Source organism: Belonocnema kinseyi, chromosome 8 (assembly GCF_010883055.1).
Source record: "Belonocnema kinseyi isolate 2016_QV_RU_SX_M_011 chromosome 8, B_treatae_v1, whole genome shotgun sequence".
Taxonomy (NCBI): Eukaryota; Metazoa; Arthropoda; class Insecta; order Hymenoptera; family Cynipidae; genus Belonocnema; species Belonocnema kinseyi.
In genome coordinates, this window is record NC_046664.1 from 143,077,384 (window position 1) to 143,085,402 (window position 8,019).

Consider the following 8,019-nt stretch of genomic DNA (forward strand, 5'->3'; position numbering starts at 1 on the left):
TGTTGACACGCAGGGATGCTTTTTAGGCTATTAGCAAGTGAAAGCTTGGCACCTCCAAGAGCGCCAATGATAAGGACGATCAGTTTAACAGAATATTCCAGGCACAATCGTTGCAACTCCCTTGTAAGGTCTCGATACCTCTCTTTCTTTTCATTCACCTTGGCTATGATGTTTTTGTCAGCTGGTGCCGAAAATTCGATAACGAACATGGTTCGCTTCTCGAAGTCAAGAAGAACCATGTCAGGCCTCGAGTGAGCAACAGAAACAATTGTATATATAAATAAATAAATATATATATATATTTATACAAATCTTTTATAATATCATTGGCTATGATGTTTTTGTCGCCTGGTGCCGAAAATTCGATAACGAACATGTTTCGGTTCAGCTTAATTGCGTTATTGACAGCACATGTAAAAAGTGTACCTTTTTAACAACATTATGAAAACAGTCATGTTTATTGGATTCCAGTTTTTTAAAAGAAGTACAGGTTAATTCTTCTAGATTATTAATCTTTCGACTTGTGATGTCTCGTAAAAGTGCAGCTTTTTCCAGACCTCTAGTAAATATCTAACCGGCTGATTTTGCAACATGACGTAGATTTGGATACAGATACTTCGTAGGAGTTTCTCCTCCAAACAATTCGATACTGTGAAAGTAACAGGTGAGACAGTTAGTTTGTTCATTCGCAGCACTACAGAGATCCGAGAAGAGATAAGGTTGTGCAGTTATCCAGTGTCCAGTATAGTTATGATCTAGTGCAATGACAGCCACTTCTTTTGCAATAAAGTTATCTTCAAGATCATGAAAGCCTTGAATATCAATCACGAAGTCCATAATATTTTTCACATAAAAAAGAATGTTTACTGATGATGAGTTTAAGGAAGAAGAGGACGGTGACAAAGAGTAGCGTGTCGTACATACACGAGAAATGACGTTAGGAGTCAACAGACTTGTTACACTACTTTGCACGAAATGAAAGTTGACGTGTGGGCTTCAAAAAAGACGCTTATATGATGACATATGTGAAAAAATTTCCTCACCCCTTTTTTCCCATGTCCAAACCTGTCATAAGTAAACTCATGTACACATTAGAATGTCATATTTGTGGGAAATTTCGAGAAATAAAAGGCCGAAAAAAAATTTATTATCCTCCAAGGTCAAGAATAACTTGTCTAGACGCGTCAATTTCCAAAACTTTATTATATTCTGTATATACGATACCATGTACAGTGTTTGTTAATAATTCTACGAAACGTACCTCTATTCGTAGACTTCCATGCTTTACGAGATTCCAGTGAGAATAACAATTTGCAGAAAGATCAGGGGTAAGATCAAAAGCAAAAAGACAGAATCCTCTTGAATAATTATATCTATCGATCCCGGCAATAAGCGTTGAATTCAGAAAAATAAAAAATTTGTATTTCTATGAATACGCGATTTTTTCACCATCGAAAAATCCCCCAACGGGAGCAGAAAAAGTGTAAATCGACTTAGTAAAATTTAACGAAAGAATTTATTTAACCTATTTTTCATTATTAAATCTTTTTATAACTCATAAATTCGAAACATATTTAAATTTATATTTATTTATATTTTAATAATTTATTTAAACGTCTTAAAAAATGCAACAAAGAAATCTATTCAAATTTGTGAATTTAAATAATTTTAACTCTAGAGAGGCAGAGTTGAATTGGTTAAAATTAAAATTTCAGAACTTGTATTTCGCATGAAGGAATTAAAACAAATTATTTTGTGAACTTATTAGAAGGAATTAAATAAAAACAAAATATGACCACTTCTGAGGAATAAAAAATATCTCTGTGAGGTGTGTCACCGGTACAATTAGAAGGAATTAAATATATTGAAAACACGTTCTCTTTGGGAGAATAGAAAACTGTGTGGCAGTCGTTTTGGAAATAGAAGTGAAGAAGTTTCGGAGGTATCTTCTTCTTATGGTGGCATTTTAAACAGATTGAAAAAAGCGCATTCAACATAATAGAATAATCTTCACTTCTGCGCTGAAATCTGAAAATATTAATTTTTCTCTATTCTACGCTTATTACCCGAATATCATTACCCTCATTAAGGGCATGTGACACAGCTAAATACCTACATTACCAACCTCACTTTATCAGTTCACTGAATGTTTTTTTGAACCTAAGAACTTTTTTTGTAAATAAAATATCGAGCTGGAACTTTCGAAAATGTATAAGAGTACAATAAAGTACGTTTAGGCACTGTATTTTTGGTAGGAACTTCAGCCGGTAACGTTGTACACGAAAATACGAACCCTTTAGAGCCTTGTCTAGTGGCCGTCAGGGTTCGTATTTTCGTGTACAAAGTTACCGTCGAGGTTCAGAAAAAAGATGAAATAATTTTCAGTGAAGTTCCTACCAAAATGCAGTACCTAAACGTACTTTATTGTACTCTAATACATTTTACAAAATTTCAGCTCGATATTTTATTTACAAAAAAAGTTCTTAGGTTAAAAAAAACATTCAGTGTGCTGAAAAGGCGAGATCGGTAATATAGGTATATAGCTCGGTACATAGCTGTGTCACATGAATACCAGTACTAGAGAAAAGAGTGTGATAAGCATCAACGTAAAGATTTTTTTGGGAAAAATCTGGTGTCAGAAGTTTCGAAGGTATTTGTGTACCATGGACGTAAAGAGATAAGAAATTAATCTTGTAATTTTGAAAGTTAAATGAATTAAGTGATCTATTATCGTTGAAAGCTCTGTTCGCTACGAACCGATAAGTATTCTTTTAGGCAACTGTCCGAGAATAACTTTATCAAGAGTTTCACCGTGAATACCTCCGTGTAAAGTAAGCGCTTTAACCTCGACTCTCGTTATAGGGTATTCTGCTGTTCCTTGTGATAGAGTTTTTGCGTGTGCTAGTAAAATACTGGGGCTTATTTTTGAACGACGAACATGGAGCGATTCTCCCAAAATATGTAAACTGCATGTCCTGACAGGGTCCATAATGCAAAAAGCATCTTTTGTACGTACGAGTCGACGACACATCTCGACTCCGTTGAGAAGAAATTTGTTTTGGTTGAAAATGTCGCAATGCAGATGACCTGTTCGATCTATTGTTGTTCCTGCACCAAAATAATCTCGACGAATATCGATGTCTGTATCTTTGGTGGCCAAATCTTCCATTTTACCTGCAGTATCTGCAGGCCAGAGAGCAGAAGTCAGATGGCTCTTTTTTGCAGTTGGACCATAATTGAGCAATGTTTCTAGGTACGCTCTGTGCGCGTATGCGTTGTTTGGAGAAGAAACGAGTTTTTGATTGAAATATACGTCCACCTGATTGAACATCGAATGCAGTAAGTTGTTTATCATACTTACATTTTTCAGACCTTCTGCATTTGCCGAAGTTTCTGTAGGTGTTTCCCATGGGCGCGAATGCTGAGCATTGTATGAGCGAGATCTATGTATTTTTCACCGTGGCCTGGAGTGACAAACTCTATTGGAGAATCGTCGGTCAACAATGAAACGGGCTTGTAATGGACCCATTGCGAACTCTCAATAGATGTTTGAGTTGGTGGAAAAGAAAAAAGATCTAGTTCAGTTTTTAAATAATAGCTAGAATGCGAGTGTAAAAAGGACTTCATACAATAATCTATTTTTTGACCACCAAAAATGTCCGAAATTGAACGATTTTTTTCACCACTAGTTTCACGCTTTTGTTTCTTCTATTTTTTCTTATTTTTTCGTCTTTTACTACTATTGATTTTCTTTTTAGATTTCGTATTTTTCACTCCTTTCTTTTTCTTCTTCGATTTATGCGTTGTACCAAGTCTCTTAACTTTTTTCCGTTTGATCCCTTTTCTAAGCTGCGCGATACTCTCTATACCGCGAACTCCGGGTAACTGAAGTCTGAAATTTCTCACTTCAAATTTATAACCCGCACCGTTCATAAGATAATCAATTTTATCCAAAGTATTTCTATTCAATTTTTGACCAGTTTCCTTGAAACGAACGTTAAATGTCTGCTTGAGAGGTACTTTACTGTCGACATCATTTAACACGTTAACACCTGTGCGAAGGGCCTCCTTAGCAATTGCACGCGCACCACGTGCCAGTATCTGTAGCACACGCCGAAAAAGTCCACCTAGAAAACTTCCAATTCCATGACCTCGCTGATACGACGATCCGACATAAACTTTTAATATTCCCACTCCACCTACTTGTGTTGTATAGTAATCTACGTAATAACTCATTATTACTTGCTTATTTAATGTTTATCTGCTTCTCCTTTTTCTATAGTCAATTTTTAAAACACAAGTGTCACTGTCAGAGTGTCAAACTCGAATGTGTAACTTGTGTCGATTCATAAATGTAGTTTCGGGTATCGACAGATATAATACGTAAAAGAGGGGGTTTTGCATTACCCGCAATATGAGATTCACAAATATCGCAATAAACAAAAATTTTCTCATGTAAACCACGCACTAAACTTGCTGGGTGATTAGCATAATGAGAAGTCTCTGATATTAATTTTTGTGGTGCAAAATCAAGTATACGAGATACTTTTTCACTGATTACAAGAAAATAACGTCCCTTCATCTTACAATCGTCTTGACAAATTTTTTCAACTTTGACATAGAAATCTTTGATTAGAAACCTTGGTTATCTCTAATAGCATTTCCAATAAGCTCATACATCTCGGCGTCCTCTTTGAGAACGTAAGGAGGCGAGTATTTAAGTTCGCTTTATTCATTTTTCTTTCATAATTCTCCTTATATTTTCCTTCGTTAATTCTATTCGGTAGATTTGTCATTAAAGCTATACGATTTTTCATACGATCAAGTACCTCGTGTTTTACATGAAGAAATGTTCTTGGAAATTGAATTTATGTCAGTTCAACAATCCGACGACCCTGTAAACATATTTCGTGCAGGAGTTGTGTAGTGAAGCGAGTCGTAGTATTGTGCGGAAAATACTTCATAGTTCTAATGCTCGGTTAAATTAAGTGAAATTAATCGTTATTCATTGTAATTTTTTTATATCGGTAGCAGGTATCCAGGGATTGAATTTATCAGAATATCCCATCCACCTAACAAGTAATTTTTTTAGAACCCTTTCCACTACTCTACGTATCACTCGTTCAATTATAAATTCTGACTCATTAATATCAGTATGTTTCTTCACAGCCGATAGTTCTCTTTTGTACTCTTTTTTTCTCTACCATTGTATTGTTTGAAGATTCACGCATAAGATCATCGATAATTATGAGCTTAGGACGGTCATTATCACTAGAATAATCAGTCGGTTGCGGTAAGCCTTCTCGAAATTCTATGGTTTTACTGTATTCAGAATAAATCGAATGCCATTCTGAATAGTAAAAAAGAATACGTTAGAAATGTGTATCACACATGACATCCATATAGCTCAAGAATTTTTTGACAAAACAAGTTTACCCACAACCATTTGGCCCGCAAACCATAGCAGTGAAAGGATGTTGCCAACGAGGGTCCATTTTGTATATTGATGTATAATTCACTATAGTTCATCATTTATAGTAAAATCACATTGTTAAAGAAAATGTATTTTCTGAAAAACTAACCAGCTTTTAAGCGAGGCCAGTGTGGAACCTATATAAGTTATTTTTCGGTTCCGCACCATCAAACCGGTATAAGCTTTTTTGGGTTCCGCGTACGGACCAGGCTTTTGAAGCTTATTTGAGCCTGGTTTGCATGCCGACAATCAGCTAGTAGCCGGCATCCCCGTTCTCGGATCGCCTGTATCAGCTTATCATCAAGCGATCTCACGCGTTGGGGGCACTCGCCCCGGCTTTTGGTGTGAAAATATAATTCTTATTTATGTCCATCACTTAATATCTCACAAAATAGCGAAAATGAAAAAAGAGCGTAGATTTTATTGTATTTTGACTCCTGTCAAGCACTTTTCAATTTGAACAACTAAAAGCCTTTACAGCCCCTCGCAATATGCTATCTTATCTTACCTGAGCTGGGATCTTTATCTCATATACTTTCACACGCAAAGAAGGTTTAGGGAAATACAAAATATCATATTAACTAAAAGCATTTTTTATTTTAGTTTTAGCAAAATAGGGGCAGATAACAGTTTCAAAATTTGCTTAATAAACTCTTGTAATATTTTCATTTTAAATGCATACACATGTTCTAATATACTACACCCACATACATACACATACGCACACACAATAGATAAATATATACGTATATACATACGTCTAATCGGTGATATAAATGTAGACTTTCATTTTCGACCATTAAAAATTATACAATTTATCGTTGAAATTTTGCCCGAACTATTGTTTTTAAATATGAAAAATATTTTTTCTGCAAGAGAATTATTAAAAACATATGACCGACATATTTTTAAATTAAATATATGAACAGAAGCTACTAAAAAACTTTTTAGCAGTCACTGAAAGGTCTGTATATTTTCTCTGCCAAAAAATAAGCACTTAATTCTTCCACGAAAAAATCCTTGCAGAGTTTGATATTCGATAATGTTGACGAGGCCTTGAAATGTAGGTGCTTCAAAAATGATGCCGGGGACATAGCGCTTTTCATTTTTTCCTGGCGTCTGGCTATTTGTCGATGTGGTTGCTGTTATAGTGACTCCATTATCTACAATCTTTTTCATTAAAATAGCTTCGGAATTATACGAAGATGTGAAAAATAAGTTATAACGGTAAATTTTAATCGGTAAAGAACGAAAGTTGGAGTTATTGTTACTGCTTCGATCCTCCAAGTAGGAAAGAATGAGATCGAATTTTTGTTATAATTGAAGCCAATTATTACGACTGAAGGAGATTCCATAAGATTTATTGTTACACAGATATAATTATATATAAGTGCAACAAGTTTCAAGTGCTAAAAATATGTTCCATTAAAAATAAACACGCTTAAAAAACTTAGCCGATAAAACATTTTTTTTTAATATGTTGAAAATGTAAAAAATGGAGACAGAAGTTGTTGAAAAATATAAAATTAAAAGTGTTAAAAAATATATAGTATTTAAGAAAATAGCCTTACAAATAAAAACTTTTAAGTGAAATAAGCGAAGCTAAATTATTAAAAATCAGAATACTTCGACATGATCACTAAAAATTTAAATGTTCTAACCTCAGCAATTTAACGTCTAACATTACAAACTGAATCACTTGAATCTTAAATCCGTGTATAGCAGTGTTGTTCTATCTGATTTTTCTTTTCATTTTACGTTTAACAACTTTACAAATGTTGAAGGTGAATGTCCCAGTAATCGTAACGGTCCCAGTAATCGTGAAACTTTGTTATAATTTGAATATATTGTTAAGAAAATATGTAAAATGTAACATTTGATGATATAAACAACTTATTTTTAGTCTAGTCTATACGATTTGAGTTTTCCAGAATTTTTGGATCCACGCTCGGAGACGCGTACCTTCGCCCAAGAATGCGCGTTTGCACATGAGTGGCGTTTGAACTTGTGAAATGGGAAGAGGAACAAATCATGATGACTTTACGATTATTTACGTCATAAAAATGAATATAATATCAAATTATAATTATTTAAATATCAAATAATATTAGAAATATATAATAATTTTTTAATTACTCATAAAAAAGGTCTTCTTCTTCTGAAGAAGAAGAAATGCGAGAAACATCTGTAAAATCAATTTGAAAAATTCGTTCAAACTTTAAGAAAACTTAGAAACAGAGTAGAATTCACTAATTTTGGAGGGAATATACGTGAATATAAAAACACATATTTTACTGGAAAAATATTTCTTTATTAGTAAAGTATTTAATGTACACATACATACATATGAACATGCTTTATAATATTGAATTAATTATACAACTATTATGCGAATCGTCAAATCCTAACTATTTTATATATTATTTAATTTCACGCTTTTTTACTATTGTTTCTGTTAGATAAAGATCAGAGTATTTAAATTTTAAAAGATCTTACTCATACAGGGTGGAAAAATTTTATAAACATTGTTATTTTTTTGTTGTTGT